At 41.2% G+C, this 20,778-nt stretch overlaps 1 protein-coding gene across 3 annotated transcripts in view; it reads left to right on the top strand.

Moving 5' to 3' along the window:
• CNTN4 (contactin 4) overlaps window positions 1-20,778 on the top strand; it is an 893,626-nt gene that overhangs the window by 262,337 nt on the left and 610,511 nt on the right. The window contains exon 3 of one of the 3 annotated variants that reach the window (XM_029051520.2): window positions 1,932-2,016. The exons of the other annotated variants lie outside the window; for them this stretch is intronic. The gene's annotated coding sequence lies outside the window, so the exon portion shown is untranslated. The remainder of the gene's footprint in view (window positions 1-1,931; window positions 2,017-20,778) is intronic. 3 annotated transcript variants of the gene reach the window in all.

Below are 20,778 nucleotides of genomic sequence, written 5' to 3'. Positions count from 1 at the left end.
TGAGAGTGAATGAGTTCACCAAGGGAGTGAGTGTAAATGGAGAACAGAAGAGGGCCAAGAACTGACCCTTGAGGAACTCCAACAGTTAAAAGATGGGAGGGGGAGGAGGCGCCTTCGAAGGAGACCGAGAATGACCGGCCAGAGAGATAAGAAGAGAACCAGGAGAGGACGGAGTCCGTGAAGCCAAGGTGAGATAAGGTGAGGAGGAGGAGAGGATGGTCGACAGTGTCGAAGGCAGCTGAGAGTTCAAGGAAGATTAGAATGGAGTAGGAGCCATTGGCTTTGGCAAGAAGGAGGTCATGGGTGACCTTAGAGAGAGCAGTCTCGGTAGAGTGGAGGGGACGGAAGCCAGATTGGAGGGGGTCCAGGAGAGAATGGGAGTTAAGGAATTCTAAGCAGCGAGTGTAGACGACTTGTTCTAGGATTTTGGAAAGGAAGGGTAGTAGGGAGATACGGCGATAACTGGAAGGGGAAGTGGGGTTGAGAGCAGGTTTTTTAGGATGGGGGAGACATGGGATATGAAATCTTGGGTAATTTATAGGACGAGTACAATACTTAATTTCACATGATACACTGGTATCCAGTGACAACAGGGTGTAGGTCACTGTGCAAAACACAGAGTAGACCCAATTCAATCCTGGAGCCCCTAGGGTACATTTGGAGGAGTCAGTCAATTCTGCCAAATAATCAGGATAGAATGTCATTTACAGAATTATGTAACAGTTCTCTATGGAATACTATTAATCAAAATATTCCTACTGGTTATTGGATACAGCAGTGAGGAAAACAGGCCTGTTTTCCTGCATTTCCACAGAGGAAAAGAATAAGGGGAAATAGCCCATATCTTGCTAGAGAAATGTGAAGTAGAGGTATTGAAGAACTATTTGCCACCAGAGTTGAATCACTTTCCCAGAATGTCTTTAAAAATAGTCTAGCCAAATGTTGTCATAAGAATAATTATGGTATTGGTTAAAAGTGTTTACTAGTGCCTACTACTGTACTAAATTCTGGGGTAGCTACAAGATTATGAGGTTGGATACAATCTGTGTCCCACATGGGGCTCACTGTTTAACTAGCAGTTGTCTCAGACTGTAAGATCACTGTGGGCAGGAAATCTATCTAGCAGCTCTGGTTATATTATACAAGAGCTTAGCAAAGTTCTTTGCACACAGTAAGTGCTCAACATATATGATTGATGAGTTGCCTGAGTTATGTTTAGTCCTTGGTGAACTCTTTTTAAAAGGTGTTTGTTAAACACTCACTATGTGCTAAGCCCTGAGATGGATACAAGGTAATTAGTTGGGACAAGGTCCCTGTCTCAATCAGTGGTATTTATAATAATAATAATAATGTTGGTATTTGTTAAGTGCTTACTTTGTGCCGAGCACTGTTCTAAACACTGGGGTAGATACAGGGTCATCAGCTTGTCCCACGTGAGGCTCACAGTTAATCCCCATTTTACAGATGAGGTAACTGAGGCACAGAGAAGTTAAGTGACTTGCCCACGGTCACACAGGTGACAGGTGGTAGATCCGGGATTCGAACCCATGACCTCTGGCTCCCAAGCCCGGGCTCTTTCCACTGAGCCACGCTGCTTGCTTACCGTGCAGAGCACTGTTCTAAGTGCTTGGGAGAGCTATAGGCTTATATATCAGAGGTCAGGAAGCAGATCTTCATTTTGTAAATGTGGAAACTGAGGTCAGGCAGGTTAAGTAACTTGCCTAAGGTGAATGGCAGAGTTGGTACTAGACTCCGGATCTCCTGGATTGAGAGTCCCAATGCTGTTTCCACTAGGCCACACTGCCTTCGAGTTTTATATTTCTGGGATTCATGAATGCTCCCGGTATCCCTTTTAGTTGTCCCATTTTTCAATGATGGATTTTCATTTTCTCAGCTAAAATTCCCACTTACTGCCATATTTCCCTTTTCAGCCCTGCTCTTCCTTTCTGGCTGCATCCTGTGTCCATGATTTTGATTGTTGCCCGTCTTGATTGCCTATCCATGAACAATATTGATGTAAGTGCTAAATTGCTAGCTTAATGAAGTTTTTTAAGTACTATTGTAATGTTCAGAAACCAGATCCTCTATCTGCTAATTTTACATAGAAGTGATAATAATTTAACTGAAAGTCATGCCATCTGATAGACAACAGATTGATTGGATCATTTGCTAAGTAGCTGAGATATAAATATGAAGTTGTGCTTCACTGTAGGTTGTTCAGCAGAGCCTCTATCTACTTCACCCACACATACTTGAGGTATGTTAAATTCCCATGGGATTGAGACATCTCTGTGTGTTGTTGAAGCTTTTCTCTTCGGAGATATGATATCCTTGTCAGACGTCTGTCAACTAGTTCTCTGAACTAGTTTAGACTGTAACCTTATCTTCCAGACTGTAAGCTCATTGTGTGTAGGAAATGTGTCTGTTATATTGTTACATTGAACTTTCCGAAGATTAGCACAGTGCTCAGCACACAGTAAGTGCTCAATACATATGATTGAAATTTGATTTTCTGAAATGGAATGATGCTTGAGTTTCTCTGGAGCATAGAAAAGTGAGGCTGCCCACTGCGTTGGAAATACAAGCAGTTTAATTAAATATTTTAAAAGGAAAATAATGCTAAGCAGAGAAGTATTATATCTCCTTCGTATTCTCATTAGGGGACATATATGGTTCTTCCCTTTTTAAAGCAAAATGAAAACTGGAGATTGGAACATTTATCCACAGACTGTGATGACTACAGACAGCCATGTTTCCACACTCCTCAAGAACCTCCAGTAGTTGCCCCTACACCTCCAAATCAATCTGAAACTCCTTTCCTTTGGCTTTAAAGCACTCAATCATCCTGCCCCCTCCTACCTTACCTCTCTGATTTCCTGTTGCAGCCCAGCCCACACACTTTGCTCCTCCGATGCCAACCTACTCACTCTGTACCTCAATCTCATCTATCTCATCACTGACTCCTCGCTCATGTCATGGCCTCTGGCATGTAAATTCTTCCCCCTTCATATCCGACAGACTATGACTATGTTTACTAACTCTGTTATGTTGTTTTCTTTGAAGTGCTTAGTACAGTGCTCTGCACACAGTAAGTCCTCGATAAATATGAGTGATTGATAGCCAATCTGGATAATTCACTGTTAAAGCATTTATAGAAAAGCTGTATCATGGGTTTGCCTTAATTGTCCACAAAGGTTAAAAAAAATAAGTATTGAAGAATTACTCCTTTTTTAAAAAGCAGTGGAGAAAAAAATATTGCAGCAGTTTCAGAACATATTACATGTTCTTTTTTTAAACAGTTGTTGCCAGAGGTCTACATAGACTACACAAAATGAAGTGAAAAAGTGGAAGAGTTAATCAGGCACAATTAACTTCCCTTTTCTGAGATTGTCAGGCACAAGCCTTTTAGGGGACTGAATGATCTAAATCCTTTTACTTACAAGTATAAATGTGACTGGAAACTTTCTGCAGAGACAAAATGAAGAGTTGAAAAAATCACTTAAATGATTCAGGCTACCAAACCCACTCACTGCTTTATAATCTACATTGCCTAAATTGACCCAATTTAAAACCCAAAAGTTTTAAAACTTCATTTTGCCTCTGTAGACCTATCCTAACAGATGGGTAATGACTTGGATGAAATTCAAAAAGTGTATGAATGGCGGAAAGCAGAGTGGCCTAGAGGAAAAAGTGTTGGTCTGGGCGTCAGGAGACGTCATCTCTAATCCCAACTCTGCCACTTCCCTGGTATGTGACCTTGGGTAAGTCATTTAACTTCTCTGTGCCTCAGTTTCCTCATTTGTACAAATGGACTGTGAGCACCATGTAGGACAGGGACTATGTCCAATGTCCTCATCTTGTAATTTACCCCGCATTTAGTACAGTACTTGGCAGATAGTAACAAACACCATTATTATTATTGTTGTTATTTGCCCTCTTGCACGGTATCAGTGCTGAAAGTAAAATAAAATTCTGATTAGTAGTACCATTATTACTACAGTAAAATACAAATTTTAATATGTGTATATTTGTGTGTGTGTGTGTGTGTGTGTACATGTTTGGGGTTCAAAAATGTTATTATTGCAGTTTGTATTGGAATATGCAAGTGCTGCACAACCCACAGCCTCTCCTACATCATGAGCAAGTAAAGATTTGCCTTTGCTGCACTGTTGCATTGGTTGCCCACAGTGCCTGGTAGTACTTATAATAATAAGAATAATAATAGTATTTGCTAAGCACTTACTATGTGCCAACCACTGTTCTAAGTGCTGGGGTAGATACAAGGTAATCAGTTTGTCCCATGTGGGGCTCACAGTCTTAATCCTCATTTTACAGACTTGGGAACTGAGGCACAGATAAGTTAAGTGATTTGCCCAAAGATACACAGCTGACAAGTGGTGGGGCCGGGATTAGAACCCGCGAACTCTGATTCCCAAGCCCGTGCCCTTTCCAATAAGCCACACTGCCCGTGTGTTTGTCCCTCCTGCTGACGGTCTCCCCGAAGTTTCTGCTCCAACATAGTAACCCCAATTCTAATTTCTGTGAGCTAGTTTGATCTATCTCCTGCTGCTCTAACCCAGGTCCACTGGTCTGCCACATCATTTAAGGTTTTCCTTCTTTAAGTTTAAAATGTTACTTCTCCCCCTCTAGGCTATAAACTCCGTGTGCAAAGGGATCATGTCTTCTAATGTCTTCCAACTCTACTGTATTGTATTCATTCATTCAGTAGTATTTACTGAGCACTTACTATGTGCAGAGGACTGTACTAAGCGCTTGGAATGTACAGTTCAGCAACAGATAGAGACAATCCCTTCCCAGGAGCCGGCTCACAGTGTATTCTCCAAGTGTTTAGTACAGTGCTCTGTATGCAGTAAGTGCTCAAGAAATAATAATAATAATGATGGTATTTGTTAAGCACTTACTATGTGCAAAACACTGTTCTAAGCGCTGGGGGCAGGGGATACAAGGGGATCAGGTTGTCCCACCTGGGGCTCACAGTCTTAATCCCCATTTTACAGATGAGGTAACTGAGGCACAGAGAAGTTAAGTGACTTGACCAAAGTCACACAGCTGACAAGCGGTGGGGTCGGGATTAGAACCCATGACCTCTGACTCCCCAGCCCATGCTCTTTCCACTGAGCCATGCTGCTTCTCCCATTGATTGATTGATTCTGCCCATTCTGTTTTCACCTCAGTTGTTTGTCTCCTGCTGTCCATTCTCTTCACATTTTCTGCCCAGCAGAAAGGGTGATGTGACCTGCCTTGCTTTAATTCTAGTGGTCTCCTGTGTTCTAGGACCAATGCCACTGTTTGTGATCCTGCCTTGCCATTCAATAAGTGTACTCATAGTTGGTGTTGGTGAAACTGCTCTAGAAGTCAGATGTGTTCTCTGTGGCAAGTCCAATTAATCAATCAGTTGTGTTTATTGAACACTTTGTGTTGGCAGAGAACTGCACTAGGAGTTTGGGAGAGTACAGCAGAGTTGCTAGACCCATTCCCTGCCCACAAGGAACTTACTGTTTATAGGATAATAATAGTGATAAAGTTGAAGATTTGTAAGAAAGAAAGATAGTGGGTTTTTTTAGTTTACTTGGGGCCAGGTTTTCAAAAACCTCCAAACTGTTCTCATGTGCCACTTGAGCATAGTGGGTATACCTCTTCACTGGTAGTAAAATTGAAGTTTGTCACTACACCTAGTGACTACACTCAGAGGCTCTGCATTTTAGAGGTTTGAGAAACAGTGTGGCCTAGTGGAAAGAGCATGGGTCTCGGATTCAGAAAACCTGAGTTCTAATACCAGCTCTGCCACGTGTCTGCTGTGTAACCTTGTGCAAGTCACTTCACTTCTCTGTGCCTCAGTTTCCTCAAATGTGAAATGGGGATTAAGACTGTGAGCCTCAACTGGGACAAGGACTGTGTCCAACCTGGTTAGTCTGTATTTAACCCAGTGCTTAGTACAGTGCCTGGCACATAGTAAGTGCTTAACAAATGCAACAATTATTTCCTTTTTTGGGTTTTTTGTTTTTGTTTTTTATTTTTTGCAAGGGGGGAGAAAGAGCCATTAGATTGAATGTTTTAGATTGAGAGCAGACTAAGGTTGAAGAAAGTGAAATGAAATTATTTACATTTATATAGCTTTGTGAAACAGGTGAGATTTTAGTATTAATTTTAAAAGTAGCAACACAACGTTTATGTGGCACTTTATGTTTTCAGAACATTTTACAATCATTTAAGTAGTTTATTGGCCCAACTCCTCAGTGAGGAAGGTAAATAGTCTAATTTTACAGCTGAGGAAACTGAAACAAATGGCTGTTAAGGCTTTTTTCCCACTCACTGTCACCTGCTGTATTAACTCCTCTTTTATCAAATGCTTCCATTTGACAGTCTTCTCATGTATGTATTAAACGTGTCAATTTTTATTCCACTTTTTTATATGCTTGAATTTTAGTCTGTTGATCGCCAGTCATCTATTGAAATAATCCCAGTGGTTTATTATATTATTTATCACCTCTATTCTCACCACCATATTTTGTGCTATTCTGATCTCTTTCTTTGTTTTCAGGACAACTCTTCTTTTATTCTCTTGCTTTCATCTACACCCAGTAACATACCTCCTCACATTCTCTTGTTACTAGAGGTAAGACAAAGCCTATTAAAAAAGAGGCTGGATATACCCTAATTTAAATGTGAGATAGTCAAACCACATCTCTTTAGAAATATGCATTACAGTTCAACATGGTGTGGACACACACACACACTCTTTTTATCAAAGATCAAGCTGCTGATCTTAAGATTTTTGTCAATTGTGAGAGTGTGGTTGGCATACCGTTGTATGAATGACTATGCCTTGCTGAATCATTGCATTTTCTAATATTTGGTAAACTATATAAAGTGCAAAATGTAATGCAGTTATAGTGAAAGCTTTGAAGATTACTAACAAGCTTAATATTTCTGACTCAAATTCTATGATTTTTCACAACTTCAGTTTGACTTTTGTTATCTCACCTAATTTTCCTAATTCTGTCCGCACTGCAGTAGATTGGGATTTTTTTTATGGTATTTGTTAAGCACTTACTAAGTTTTTTTATTTATGGTATTTTTATTTATGGTATTTGTTAAGCACTTACTTACCAGGCACTGTACTAAGGGCTGGGTAGATGCAAAGTAATCAGGTTGGACATAGTCCCTGTCCCACATGGGCCTCACAGTCTTAATCTCCAATTTACAGACAGGGTAACTGAAGCATAGAGAAGTGAAGTGACTTGCCAAAGGTCACAGAGCAGACAAGTGGGAGAGATGGGATTAGAAACCAGATAGAGAAGCAGTGTGGCTCAGTGGAAAAAGCACGGGCTTTGGAGTCAGAGGTCATGGGTTCGAATCCCTGCTCGGCCACTTGTCAGCTGTGGGACTTTGGGCAAGTCATTTAACTTCTCTGTGCCTCAGTTACCTCATCTGTAAAATGGGGATTAAGACTGTGAGCCCCACGTGGGACAACCTGATTCCCCTGTGTCTACCCCAGCGCTTAGAACAGTGCTCGGCACATAGTAAGCGCTTAACAAATACCAACATTATTATTATTATTATTATCTTTCTGACTCCCAGGTCCTTGCTCTATCCACTAGGCCAAGCTGCTTCTCTTTGGGATTTCAGACAACCCTCAGTAGGGCCTAAGAGTTTTCATTGTCTTTTCAAAATTTCATTTCAAAAATAGACCAAACAGAGGGAAAACAGACAATTGTTCAGTCATTAATACAGTACATAATTTTTCTTTGCTAGTGAATAAAAGCTTTTTATGCTGTGTGCCTTTAGCTAGAAATATTGCATTATCACAGCCCACACACATGGCTGAACTTTACTATGCTCGATTCTTTCTCTTATGTGGATTTTGTGAGAATGACTTTTACGTTTCACAGTGGCACAGACCTATCATAAATACTACTGACATTTCCCTAGGCAAAATCCATCCTCTATGCATCTGTTATTCCTTCTGTTTTCAAGTTATTGAAAATTTAGATTTGGAGAGGGGCAACAGGATTAGACCCAATATAATTATAGCAGAATGATTAATATACTCTCCAGAGGGGGGAAGATGAACAAAAAGATGTTTTAGACAAGTGACACGGGCAGCAGAGTGAAGTATGGACTGGAGATGGGTGAGGCTGGAAGCAGGAACTTCAGTGGGAAGGCAGATGCAAGTGCTTGGACCAGCAAGGTAGCATTTAGGATGGAGAGGAAAGGGCAGATTCTGCAGATATTTTGACTACTTCTTGCCACCTTCCCCTCAAGAGATGTATAACCAATCATATTTTTTGAGCTCTTTGCTTTGGGCAGGGCACTGTACTAAGCACTTAGAAGAGTCAGTAGACATTGTCCCTGCACTCAAAAGGGTGAAGAGTTTCTGCTGGGAGGCCAATCAGTCAACCCCCTGGAGAAAATGCCAAGCTGTGGAGATGCTGGGGCTAGCAAAAAGCGGAAGAATGCAAGGAGTACAATTAGGGGCTTTTTTTTCAAGACTGTATGGTTGGATGCTAAGAACTGACACATTCCAGACCCAAAATAACTTATAATAATGGAATACACACCAGCCAATCACCTGTATTAGGGCAAGCTTGGTTTCCAAAAGTTGTCAATAGGTTTTAGAAGATGTATTTATGGCCTGCCAGAAGTAGTAAATGATTGTTTCAATTCTTCAATGATTGTTTTAATTATGAATCCTGTATCATTTTAAAAGGATCCAAATGAAGAAGTCAAGGATCCAAATGAAGAAGTCCACCTTTTATTTGGATGTGATTAAATGGGGGAGATCTACCTTTTTTGAAAATATCATTTTATTCAATGGGATCGGATATGATATCTTTCAGAACAATCTAAAATTCCATCAGTACATATGTGTCAAAAGTATCATATTTTGGAACAATTTCAGCATACTTAAACTATGATTTAACAATAAAATGAAACAAATCATATAATTCTATACACAATGTACCATATTTTTCTCCCAATGTGTGTTGGCATGAAGTGGGCAGAGGAGGCTTGATTGGTATTGTCATGGCCAGGATGCAGTAAGTTGAAAATGTTCTCAGTGCACTTGAAAAACTTTACCAGATCATTATTTAATTAAATTATGAGTAAATGTCATTTCATAAAGGACCCTTAGTTTTCAGAAAAATCTCAGTTACAAAGACCTCAATATCGTATGTGGTAACAGTCGTTTTAATTTTAAATTTAGGTTCCAGGAGATTGGTACTGATGAAAGAAGATTTTTTTGTTTTGGTGTGTTTTTCCTTCCAAAGGGACGATACTTGTATTGAAGGATATTTTACCATGATTAGTTCATTAATTACGCCATTAGATGCTTACTATATGCTAATCACGGGGCTAGAAACAAAATAATCAGATTGGACAACTTATTCCTATGGTTCTTCCATTATGCCTGAGCTAGATGCCTGTTGAGAAGATAGACAACCAATAGCTAGTTAGTCTCAAGAAAACAGTGTGATCTAAAGTGATTGTAAAATTGCCATATATTATGCTAGCAGTTATATATTAGCTTCTAAAATAGATGTAATTGAAATGGCATTTAGAGTCTACTCCTTTAGTTAGTATTCAGTATCTTAAGAATAGGGTTTTGGAAAACTTTTCCAAATCTGGGTAAGAGGAAATCAAATCAACTTTTGTTATTATTCTTTGGTTGAAATTTGGAACATTGACATAAATGCTGTAACAACAATGTCATCAAAAGCATTTTTCGAATGCCACTGTGGGCTGAGTACTATATTGTCATTTGGGAACTTGTAATAGAAATAAATTATGTCATCCTTGCTCTTCAGGAATGAAGGACTCTTACCCGATAATGATCTAAATCACTCAGATTCATCAGGCAGTTGACATAGGTAGGATTCAGTGTGGTTTTTTTTTTTTTTTGGCATCCAATAGAAACCAGTGAGCCTCCAAACAGCATACTCCTCTAAATTGATGCCATCCCCCACATAACTATGAGCTCTTTCTCACACAAATTAGCATTTATACCCAATCTGATCATTGTCATGCTCAGTATTCCAATGAGAACAAACACACAGATTATTGCACCTTGTAGCTTTATTTGTAGCTCTTATTCAGTGCAGATGGTCCTGGGATTTTCCTTATGGTGAGTTCAGATTAATAGACGCATCCTAGCATTCATACCCGTTGTCAGACTTAGTGATGAGAATTTTGAGCCTTTGTCCAGAGGCCAGGTTCCTGAGGGAAGGCACTCTCAATCACCTCTGGAAGACCCTACAAGAAGACTGAATTATCAGTTTCCATATGATCCCTAGCTCTTCAATCCAGTTCTTTCTGGATTTCTGGATTCCTCTCCAAACTCTTGGCTGTTTGCCTCTGAATTTTCCTCAGATGTTAGGGGATTTCTGAGTGCCTTGGGTTTGGTTTAGAGGCCCTAGCTGGACAGGGAGAAACTCATCACACTCCATTTTTACTTATCTTTAGAGAAAGGACCATGTGCTTCTTTCAAACACATCCCTCAGTTGGGGAGAGGAGTGGACACAGATTGCCAAATATTTAATAGCTAAAAGATGGCATTGTGTCAGAGAGTAATAGATATTTAGTTTTCAAATGAATTTTATAGAGCTACATGCCTAACCTACTTTATATCCATTCTCTAACATTCACCTGTCTCCTAGGAATTGGGTCATTTGAGTGTATGCATTTCTGGTGTATGTAGTGAACTCCCAGGCCAGAGGGGCCCCATATGGTCCCATCAACAGACAGGGCAAAAACTATTAACTAGTGGCATCAGAAGGAAAACAGGGAATAACCGGCAGTGGTTCAGATGTTAGGATTGAATACTCAAGTGAAAAATACACAGCTTCATAAATGCTGAGGATAGGAATAAAATACAGAACAGCTAAGGGTAGCTGTTAGACACATATTGGGTAGATACAACTAATTTCCTCTGAATTAATTTAGCTCCTAAAGTAGTACTAGCATTTATTGGGCACCCATTGGGTGCAGTGCACTGTACTAGGTGCTTGGGAAGTACAGAAAACAAAGTGACATGTTCCCTGCCCTCAAGGAGTTTACACTCTAATCAGGGGGTCGGGGCGGGGGGGGCATTAGAACTAGAAACACCATTACCACTTATGAAAGGGAAGGATACCTACTTACCTTCCCAAATTATGCCCTTTACCATTTAAATGGAGGTAGAACACAAATGATATGCTGACCTTAATACACCTCTTAGGAGATGGTCATTTAGGTCAACATCATTGTGTAGTTTTGATTTTTGAACAATGCACTAAAATTATACATTCTGAATATAAACTATCTATTTATGACTAGCTGAAATTGGATGTACTCTTCCATCAATAATTTCAACAAAAATATATTACAATTGGAGCAATTTACCAGCAATAGTCAGTTTCTGGAAGTTTCTGATTTATAATCTGAAAATTAATTCTGACTAAATAACCAAGACTTCGTCAAGACACTTTTGTTTCTAAATAATGATGTCTTATTTATTCCTCACACTGAAAGATTTTTCTCGGAGAGTTGCCAAACCTCAGCTTTCAATTGAATGCCTTTTAAATAGCACAAGTTCCAAAGAGACATTATATTTTTACTGGAGATATATTGTTGTTTAAGTACATTTTCCATCTCATAAAAATGTAAAGTGCAAATCAAAAGTTTTAATGGTTAGCAGAAGGTTGGTGTACCAGTTTGAATGGTCATCCTCCAATCGAGAAGTCAGATTGAGCTTCACTGACCTTTAGTGATATACTTCCTGTGGGCATCCAGCTAACATGATAGAAAAGTTAACGTTGTAAGAATGCCTTTGTTTATGGAGCTGGATATCTGCCATATTTTCAAATAAAGTAACCAGTATCCAATCCAAAATTACTGAAGCAGATAAGTGAAGTACATAGTAGGAGTGTGTTACAGAGTCATTTAGTGTATGCTTATTTTAAACCCATTTTATTCCTTGTTTTCTGATTAAATCCATGCTAGCCCCCTTTATGGCCATTTGCACAATTGTACTGTCATAGTCTTATGGCGATTATAAATCTTTATTGGCTTCAGTATCATTGGCCTTGACCATCCTCAGTTCAAAGTAAAGGAGAAAATTGTTCCTAGTTTTCTTCCGTGCAGTGATGTAATGCCCTATTTATTTGACCAGGCAAAGTCACAGATATTGACCCATCTCCATCCCACCCCTCCACTTCCACTCTACTTGAGAAGCAGCATGGTTTAGTGGAAGGAGCCTGAGCTTGGGAGCCAGAGGTCACGGGTTCTAATCCTGGCTCTGCCACTTGTCAGCTGTGTGACATTGGGCAAGTCACTTAACTTCTTGGTGCCTCAGTTGCCTCATCTGTAAAATGGGGATGAAGACTGTGAGCCCCACGGGGTACAAGCTGATTTACCTTGTATCTTCCCCAGCACTTAGAATAATAATAATGTTGGTAGTTGTTAAGCGCTTACTATGTGCAGAGCACTGTTCTAAGCGCTGGGGTAAACACAGGGAAATCAGGTTATCCCACGTGGGGCTCACAGTCTTAATCCCCATTTTACAGATGAGGGAACTGAGGCACAGAGAAGTTAAGTGACTTGCCCGCAGTCACACAGCTGACAAGTGGCAGAGCTGGGATTCGAACACCACCAGCATAGAACAGTGCTCTTAACAAACGCCACCATCATCATCATCATCATTACTCAACAACCTTGGTGGCACAGGTGCTGACACAAACAGCGGGATATGCTCTGGTTTGTGCACATATCCTCTGATCTCTTCCTCCCCCAGAGATGCAAATCCCTGCTCCATTTAGGACTAGGAGACAGCACAAGTCAGACCCTGGGCTTCATAGAGCATGGCAGGACCCTTCTGAGCACAGTCTTCTACCAGGAATAGTTTCCCTTTCCCTCCACCTCAAAGCTGGCTCTTCTCCAGATGCCCTCTGATGTGCTGCCTCAAAAAGTGGGTGGAAGAGGTGGTGTCAGTGCCCACTGTCTACCTACACCTAGGGGAGACTATGAATGGCAGCTCTAGTGGTCTCGTGCTTTCATTGAGCTGATATGGCTGCAGTTGTCGTGCTTATCTGACAGTAATGGGGGAAGAAGGAAAGGAGAGCATGTTGAAAAGTAAAGACCCATAGTTAAAGTCTTTTTATTAGTGGTTCCATGGTTCCGGTGGTTGGAAATAAGCCCAGAACTACTATTTTCCTTTCCCCCCTGCTTCAGGGGGAAAAGAAGTGAGGAGCACTCAGGGCAGTAGAGATATCTATCTATCTATACACACACACACACACACACGATACTACATTTGATATAAAGGTACTCATTCTTACACAAAATTAGTACCCTCATCAGAAGCATTATATGGGAGAGCATATGTGGAATTGGCCTATCAGTGCTAATTACAGGCACAAACTTCTGTTTCAAGTTCTGTGGACACAAACCAAGAAAGGACAAAGCCTGGGCCTTCACTTAAAAATGTTCAATGTCAAAATGGGCGAAGCTGGGTCACAATTATAAGTTATGTTTACTTCTATGTTTGTGTCTTTGACAAAAGTATGGGACCTGAAAATGAATATCTGCCACCTAATGCTTAGTCCTGAACATTTCCACATTGGTAACCAAATTCTTGCGTAAACCTGTTACTTTTAGATCCCTGGTCTGAGTTTATGTCCCAAAAATGGTGCTTGGAGCTTTCTGTGATTATCTCTTCAAAGATGTCATTACCAACACAGCACTGTGCTTCTTTGGCAAGGACAAGATTGATTTTTAAACTCAAAAACTCATTTTTAAAAATACGCTAGAACCCTTCCATGCTGTCATACATAAATCAGTGGAATATGAAAGAACTAGTAAAAGTGGCCATCCTTCTGGAGCTGTAATTTGGCTCTATGAATTATTAATTACCAGACTAGTAGAGCATCAGCTTCTCAGACCCAATATAAATGTAAAAGGCTCACCTTATCAGTCATAATCTAAGAAGCAGCAGTAATGTAATTCTTACCATTTAGCACTTTGTGGTATGTTGAAAAGGAGTGGAATATTAGACCATTTAAACTTTTTAAGATGTAGCACCAGGTGGGGCATCTCTGTGCTATGTGAAATTCTTTATAAGCAATCCAGTTCATGTGGCTTCTTCAAGCTTCTAGAATTGTGCAGAGGATGAAGTTGTTTCAAAAATGCAAAAGCAAATAACAGGATGTAAAAGCTGTGGTTGAAGAAAACTGTCTGAAAGTAAAGCGGTGAAACATCTTGCATCTGTAGCATTGGTAAGAAGGAAATAAATAATGCACCAAGGTTTGAAGTCATGCTAAAGCAAAGAATAGTATTTGTTGAAGGCAGACATCCGGGTAAAGTAAGTCTATTTTTTTCCATGTTAAAAATGTCTCTCTTATTCCTCAAAAAGTGGGGGCCTTAAATCTATAATACAGTTTATTTTTGATATGATATTAATGATAATGACTCCAAGCATAGTGGCCCCCACTTTATTTTAAATGTCCTTCATCTTAAAATAGGTCTAGAGGAAAGGGAATATGAATACAAAAATCTGGCTCACATTTGAAACACAAAATTAAATGGATTTTCACCTGAAAGTTGAGTGTTTCTGAATATTTAAAATTATGTGATTCCCAAGACTATCTACCTCTGTTTTTTTTTATTTCAAACCCAACAACAGAGCTACTTAGCTAAAATTCTAAATGATCTCTCCATACAAAAATTTAAATTGGGTAGACACAAATAGAAAAGTAAACTTTTGTTTTACAGTATTTTGCATGACAGGTTTTTCATTTATTATAAAAAATGATTAGTAGAAAATAATCAACATATGTTAACTAAATGATTATAGCCCGATTTTAAGGTGTAATGTGAAAAAATGACCATACGTTAGATGTTTGGTAAATAACTTCACCATACTCTGTTTTAGAAAATATTTCAATTTATAAAGCCATATATAATTCTATAAAAATTACTTTAAATCAGGCAAGTATTCTGATTCCATTTTATTTATAGTGAACATAATGAATTAGTAACAAATAAAGGAATAAGCTTCTTCTCCTCCCTCATCGACACCCATGCCCGTCACCCCCGCCAATTGTTCCGGACCTTTAACTCTCTCCTTAGGCCCCCTGTTCCTCCCCCTCCCCCATCTCTCACCCCTAATGATCTGGCCACCTATTTCCTCACGAAAATCAACACGATCAGGTCTGAGCTCCCCAAAGTCACCCCTCCGCCTCTCCCCTCCCCCCCAACAACCCCCTCCCCTACTTTCCCATCCTTCCCTGCAGTATCCTCAGAGGAGATCTCCTCCCTCCTCGCAAGTGCCACCCCCTCCACCTGCGCCTCGGACCCCATTCCCTCTCACCTTCTTAAAACCATCGCCCCTGCCCTCCTCCCTTAACTTCTATTTTTAACCACTCAATCTCCAAGGGCTCCTTCCCCTCTGCCTTCAAACACGCCCACGTCTCCCCCATCCTAAAAAAACCCGCTCTTGACCCCACTTCCCCCTCCAGTTATCGTCCTATCTCCCTACTACCCTTCCTTTCCAAAATCTTAGAACGAGTCGTCTACAATCGATGCCTAGAATTCCTTAACTCCCATTCTCTCCTAGACCCCCTCCAATCTGGCTTCCGTCCCCTCCACTCTACCGAGACTGCTCTCTCTAAGGTCACCCATGACCTCCTTCTTGCCAAATCCAATGGCTCCTACTCCATTCTGATCCTCCTTGACCTCTCTGCTGCCTTTGACACTGTCGACCATCCCCTCCTCCTCCATACCTTATCTCACCTTGGCTTCACGGACTCTGTCCTCTCCTGGTTCTCCCCTTACCTCTCTGGCCGATCATTCTCGGTCTCCTACGCTGGAGCCTCCTCCCCCTCCCATCCTTTAACTGTTGGAGTTCCTCAAGGGTCAGTTCTTGGCCCTCTTCTGTTCTCCATTTACACTCACTCCCTCGGTGAACTCATCCGCTCTCACGGCTTTGACTACCATCTCTACGCAGATGACACGCAGATCTACATCTCCGCCCCTGTCCTCTCCCCCTCCCTTCAGGCTCGCATCTCCTCCTGCCTCCGGGACGTCTCCACCTGGATGTCTGCCCGCCACCTAAAACTCAACATGAGCAAGACTGAGCTCCTCATCTTCCCTCCCAAGCCCGGTCCGCTCCCATACTTCTCCATCACCGTGGATGGCACGACCATCCTTCCCGTCCCGCAGGCCCGCAATCTCGGTGTCATCCTTGACTCGTCCCTCTCGTTCACCCCACACATCCTATCCGTTACCAAGACCTGCCGGTTTCACCTTTACAATATCGCCAAGATCCGCCCTTTCCTCTCCACCCAAACGGCTACCTTACTATTACGGGCTCTCGTTATATCCCGGCTAGACTACTGTGTCAGCCTTCTCTCTGACCTCCCTTCCTCCTCTCTCGCCCCGCTCCGGTCTATTCTTCACTCCGCTGCCCGGCTCATCTTCCTGCAGAAACGATCTGGGTATGTCACTCCCCTTCTTAAACAACTCCAGTGGTTGCCTATCGACCTCCGCTCCAAACAAAAACTCCTCACTCTAGGCTTCAAGGCTCTCCATCACCTTGCCCCTTCCTACCTCTCCTCCCTTCTCTCTTTCTACCGCCCACCCCGCACGCTCCGCTCCTCTGCCGCCCACCTCCTCGCCGTCCCTCGGTCTCGCCTATCCCGCCGTCGACCCCTGGGTCACGTCCTCCCGCGGTCCTGGAACGCCCTCCCTCCTCACCTCCGCCAAACTGATTCTCTTTCCCTCTTCAAAACCTTACTTAAAAATCACCTCCTCCAAGAGGCCTTCCCAGACTGAGCTCCTCTTCCCCCTCTACTCCCTCTGCCATCCCCCCTTTACCTCTCCGCAGCTAAAGCCTCATTTTCCCCTTTTCCCTCTGCTCCTCCACCTCTCCCTTCCCATCCCCACAGCACTGTACCCGTCCGCTCAACTGTATATATTTTCGTTACCCTATTTATTTTGTTAATGAATTGTACATCGCCTTGATTCTATTTAGTTGCCATTGTTTTTACGAGATGTTCTTCCCCTTGACGCTGTTTAGTGCCATTGTTTTTGTCTGTCCGTCTCCCCCGATTAGACTGTAAGCCCGTCAAACGGCAGGGACTGTTTCTATCTGTTGCCGACTTGTTCATCCCAAGCGCTTAGTACAGTGCTCTGCACATAGTAAGCGCTCAATAAATACTATTGAATGAATAAAAATAGGTGAGTGGAATTGGTGCTATTTAAACTGATGACTATAAACTTGATTTCATGAAGGATTTATTAAGTTTTGCTGTTTCCTGACATTTTTCCTGAAGATAAAAGACCATTAAGACCCAGGGAATAAAATTCAAAATAAGTACAGAAGACCCAAAATAATAATTTTCTTTATATATACTGCATATTTTTTATAGAGTTGTGTTATGAAATTGAGTCAAAATTTGGCTAGGATTTTAAGTCTGGTTAAGGAACATATGCCTTGTTTCTATATTTATTATTTAAAGAAAATACAAGGGAGAAGCATTATAAAATAATTTGAAATTAAGAAAATTTAGGTGAAGAGTTTGTGAGGGACAAATCCCTTAGAATTATGGAGTGTGGTTAAGAGGGGAAAAAACAGATTGAAAAATGATAAAATGCTACCTATAAATAGTTATATAGATTTTTCTTTAATTGTAGAATAGTCTCCTAAAATAATTATCAGAATTTTCATTACTTTCAAAAACAAATACTTGTAGTTAATATAATTGAAAAACTTTGTTAGGGGATATGCTTTAGATAAATATTTAATTCAATGACACAAGTTTAAATTATTTTTATTTAAATAATACTAAAAATAATGCTGAATAATATTTCCCTCTCGGGGAAAATGATTGAATCATAATGAATAATCACTATATTGAATAATCGCTATATTGAATAATTGTTATAGGATAAAGAATAAAAATATTCATCTTAAAAAATGAGTATTAAACATTAGTTATTTCAAATATGACATGTGGGTTTGCATGAATGTGAATTGGCTAGGTCTTATATTGTATAAGGTAATTAGAAATCTGATCATGTTAGCTGGAGAGAATGGACCATTATCATTTTGATAATGATAATAATACTCCTAATAATGGCATTTGCTAAGTACGGGGGTAGATACAGTATGATCAGATCAGACACAGTCTTGTCCAGTAAGGGGCCCCCTACTCTAAGGGGGAAGGAGAACACGTATTTATCCCCATTTTAAAGATGAAGAAACGGAGGCACAAAGAAGTCAAGTGACTTAAGCAAGAAAGTGGTGGAGCTGGAATTAGAAGCCAGATCTCCTGACTCCCAATCCTGTGCTCTTTCTATTAGGCCACCCTGTTTCTCTCGGCTTGGAGTCATAGGGTCAAAGAAATTAGAAGGAAGGGAAGAGGAGGGAAAGGGAAAAGAGGTCAGTGGAGGAAGGGAAAGCGGTAATCTGGAGCAGGGAAAATGAGGGAAATTCAGGGGCTATGTTAGCACCGAATGGACCATGCTGCTGCCATGGTCTGGAGTGCCGAGCTCCCATTGCCACAGCTCAGGTTGCAGCAGAACTCCAGACTCCTGGGCCTGATGGTTGGGGCAGCCACGGGGCCCTGGATGAGAAGCAGCGCAGCCTAGTGGAGAGAGCCCAGGCCAGAGAGTCAGAAGGACCTGGATTCTAATCCCGGCTTCACCCCTTGTCTATGTGTAACCTTGGGCAAGTCACTTCACTTCTCTAGGCCTCAGTTCCCTCATCTGTTAAATGGGTGATTAAAACTGTGAGCCCCATATGGGAAAGAGACTGTGTCCAACCCGATTTGCTCATAGCCACCTCAGCGCTTAGCACAGTACTTGGCATGTAAAGAGTGCTTAACAAATACCACTATTATTGTTGCTATTATTAGTCTGGGACTCGCACACCCATAGTTGCCCTGAGAGCCAGATCTATGGGGTGACAGGCTAAGTTGGCTGCAGCCTCTCCTCTCTCCTCTTTCCCTCTTCCATCCCTACACAAGGAAGGGTATGCAAGGGCAATTTTTCCTTTAGGAAAACTTAAATGGGAAAAGACTTATAATGGAGTGGCGGAACCTACCATGACATTTCAAAACTCTCCTGCCTAAATTGAGACATATGGACACCTTAACCTAATATGGTGTCCTACACAAAGATCAACAAATGATGTGATATTATGCCAGTATTTGTTTATGTGTGTAAATAGCCCTGATGTGCCCAGACCAAAGGGCCACATGCCACGTGGTATACTAGGGACCAAGAAGCTGTAAGGAATATGGGCGGCGGAATGGGACAGTGGTACCGGCTTCCAAAGAAGAGGTCATTTTCCTCTTCTAATCATAATAATGATGGCATTTGTTAAGCACTTATTATGTGCAAAGCACTGTTCTAAGCACTGGGGGAGATACAAGGTGATCAGGTTGTCCCACATAGGGATCACAGGCTTCATCCCCATTTTACAGGTGAGGTAGCTGAGGCACAGAGCAGTTAAGTGACTTGCCCAAAGTCACACAGCTGATAAGTGGCGGAGCAGAGATTAGAACTCACGACCTCTGACTCCCAAGCCCGGGCTCTTTCCACTGAGCCACGCTGCTTCTCTGCTTCTAATGGGGCTTCCCTCTTTAGTGAACATTTCCAATAATAATAATAACTGTGGTACTTGTTGAGCACTTACTGTGTGCCAGGCACTGTACGAAGTACTGGGATGGATACAAAGAAATTGGGCCGGACACAATCTCTGTCCCACATAGGGCTCACAGTCTCCATTTTACAGATGAGGTAACTGAGGCACAGAGAACTTAAGTGACTTGCCCAAGGTTACACAGTGGACAAATGGTGGAGCCGGGATTAGAACTCAGGGCCTTGTGTCCCCATGCCCTTGCTCTATCCATTAGGCCACTTAAACCACTGGCAAGTCAGATTTCACTAACCATTTAGGAAAAGCTCATCTGGTCAGAAGAGCAGAATTATACCCTACCACATGTCTTCTCCCTATTACAGCCATTAACTGGACACCTTTTAAGTCTTTTACATTCAGTTGCAGAGTGCATGTAACATCATCAATTTATTCTAAATACAATTCTTTTCATAATAGGTGCCAAGCTGACTGTACTTCACCATACAATCACTTGGTTAACAGAGCAGTAATGCTCAAATTTTTGCATGCCTTAGCCTTTACTCAGCTGGAAGTTGTTGTTACCTTTGACCTCTACCTTTTCAATTTGACAGTTCCTCATCTTCTTTGCATTGGAAGTTTTAAACTTTACTGTTGACATTAGCTTCTTCTGATTTTAAAGGCCTTTCAGTCCGGGCATTTGCATAGAATTTCATCTGGTGGTACTTGCACCTGCATAAACATATCTTGGCTAGTTTTACTGCTCCCTTAAATTCTAAATCTCTTTATTCAAGGAATTGTACAAACCTTCCTATTTTTTTTCTCCTCTGTATCTTCTGAACTTCACCCTCAGTGGACCATATGTTTGGGGACCCTGCAAACTAATACCACAAATATATATTTGGTTCCACCAACAACTGACAGTTAAGCTTTTAGCTTCTTTGCTTCTAGGTAATACCAGTCAAGTACCACATTCTGTCTACGATCAACTGTATTCGTCTGAACCAATTTGCTCCTTCCCCATATAATTGAGCCTCACAGTATTTAGAGACAAGCAAGCATGGTCACTTTCCAAATTTGAGCTGGGCAGTCTTAAAACCCACCTAGTGAGACAATGAATAGATAACACTGGATCTGGCCAA

This window comes from Ornithorhynchus anatinus, chromosome X1 (genome assembly GCF_004115215.2).
Source record: "Ornithorhynchus anatinus isolate Pmale09 chromosome X1, mOrnAna1.pri.v4, whole genome shotgun sequence".
Taxonomy (NCBI): Eukaryota; Metazoa; Chordata; class Mammalia; order Monotremata; family Ornithorhynchidae; genus Ornithorhynchus; species Ornithorhynchus anatinus.
The sequence above is the reverse complement of the archived record's forward strand: the minus strand, read 5'-3'. Positions and strand labels throughout refer to the sequence as shown.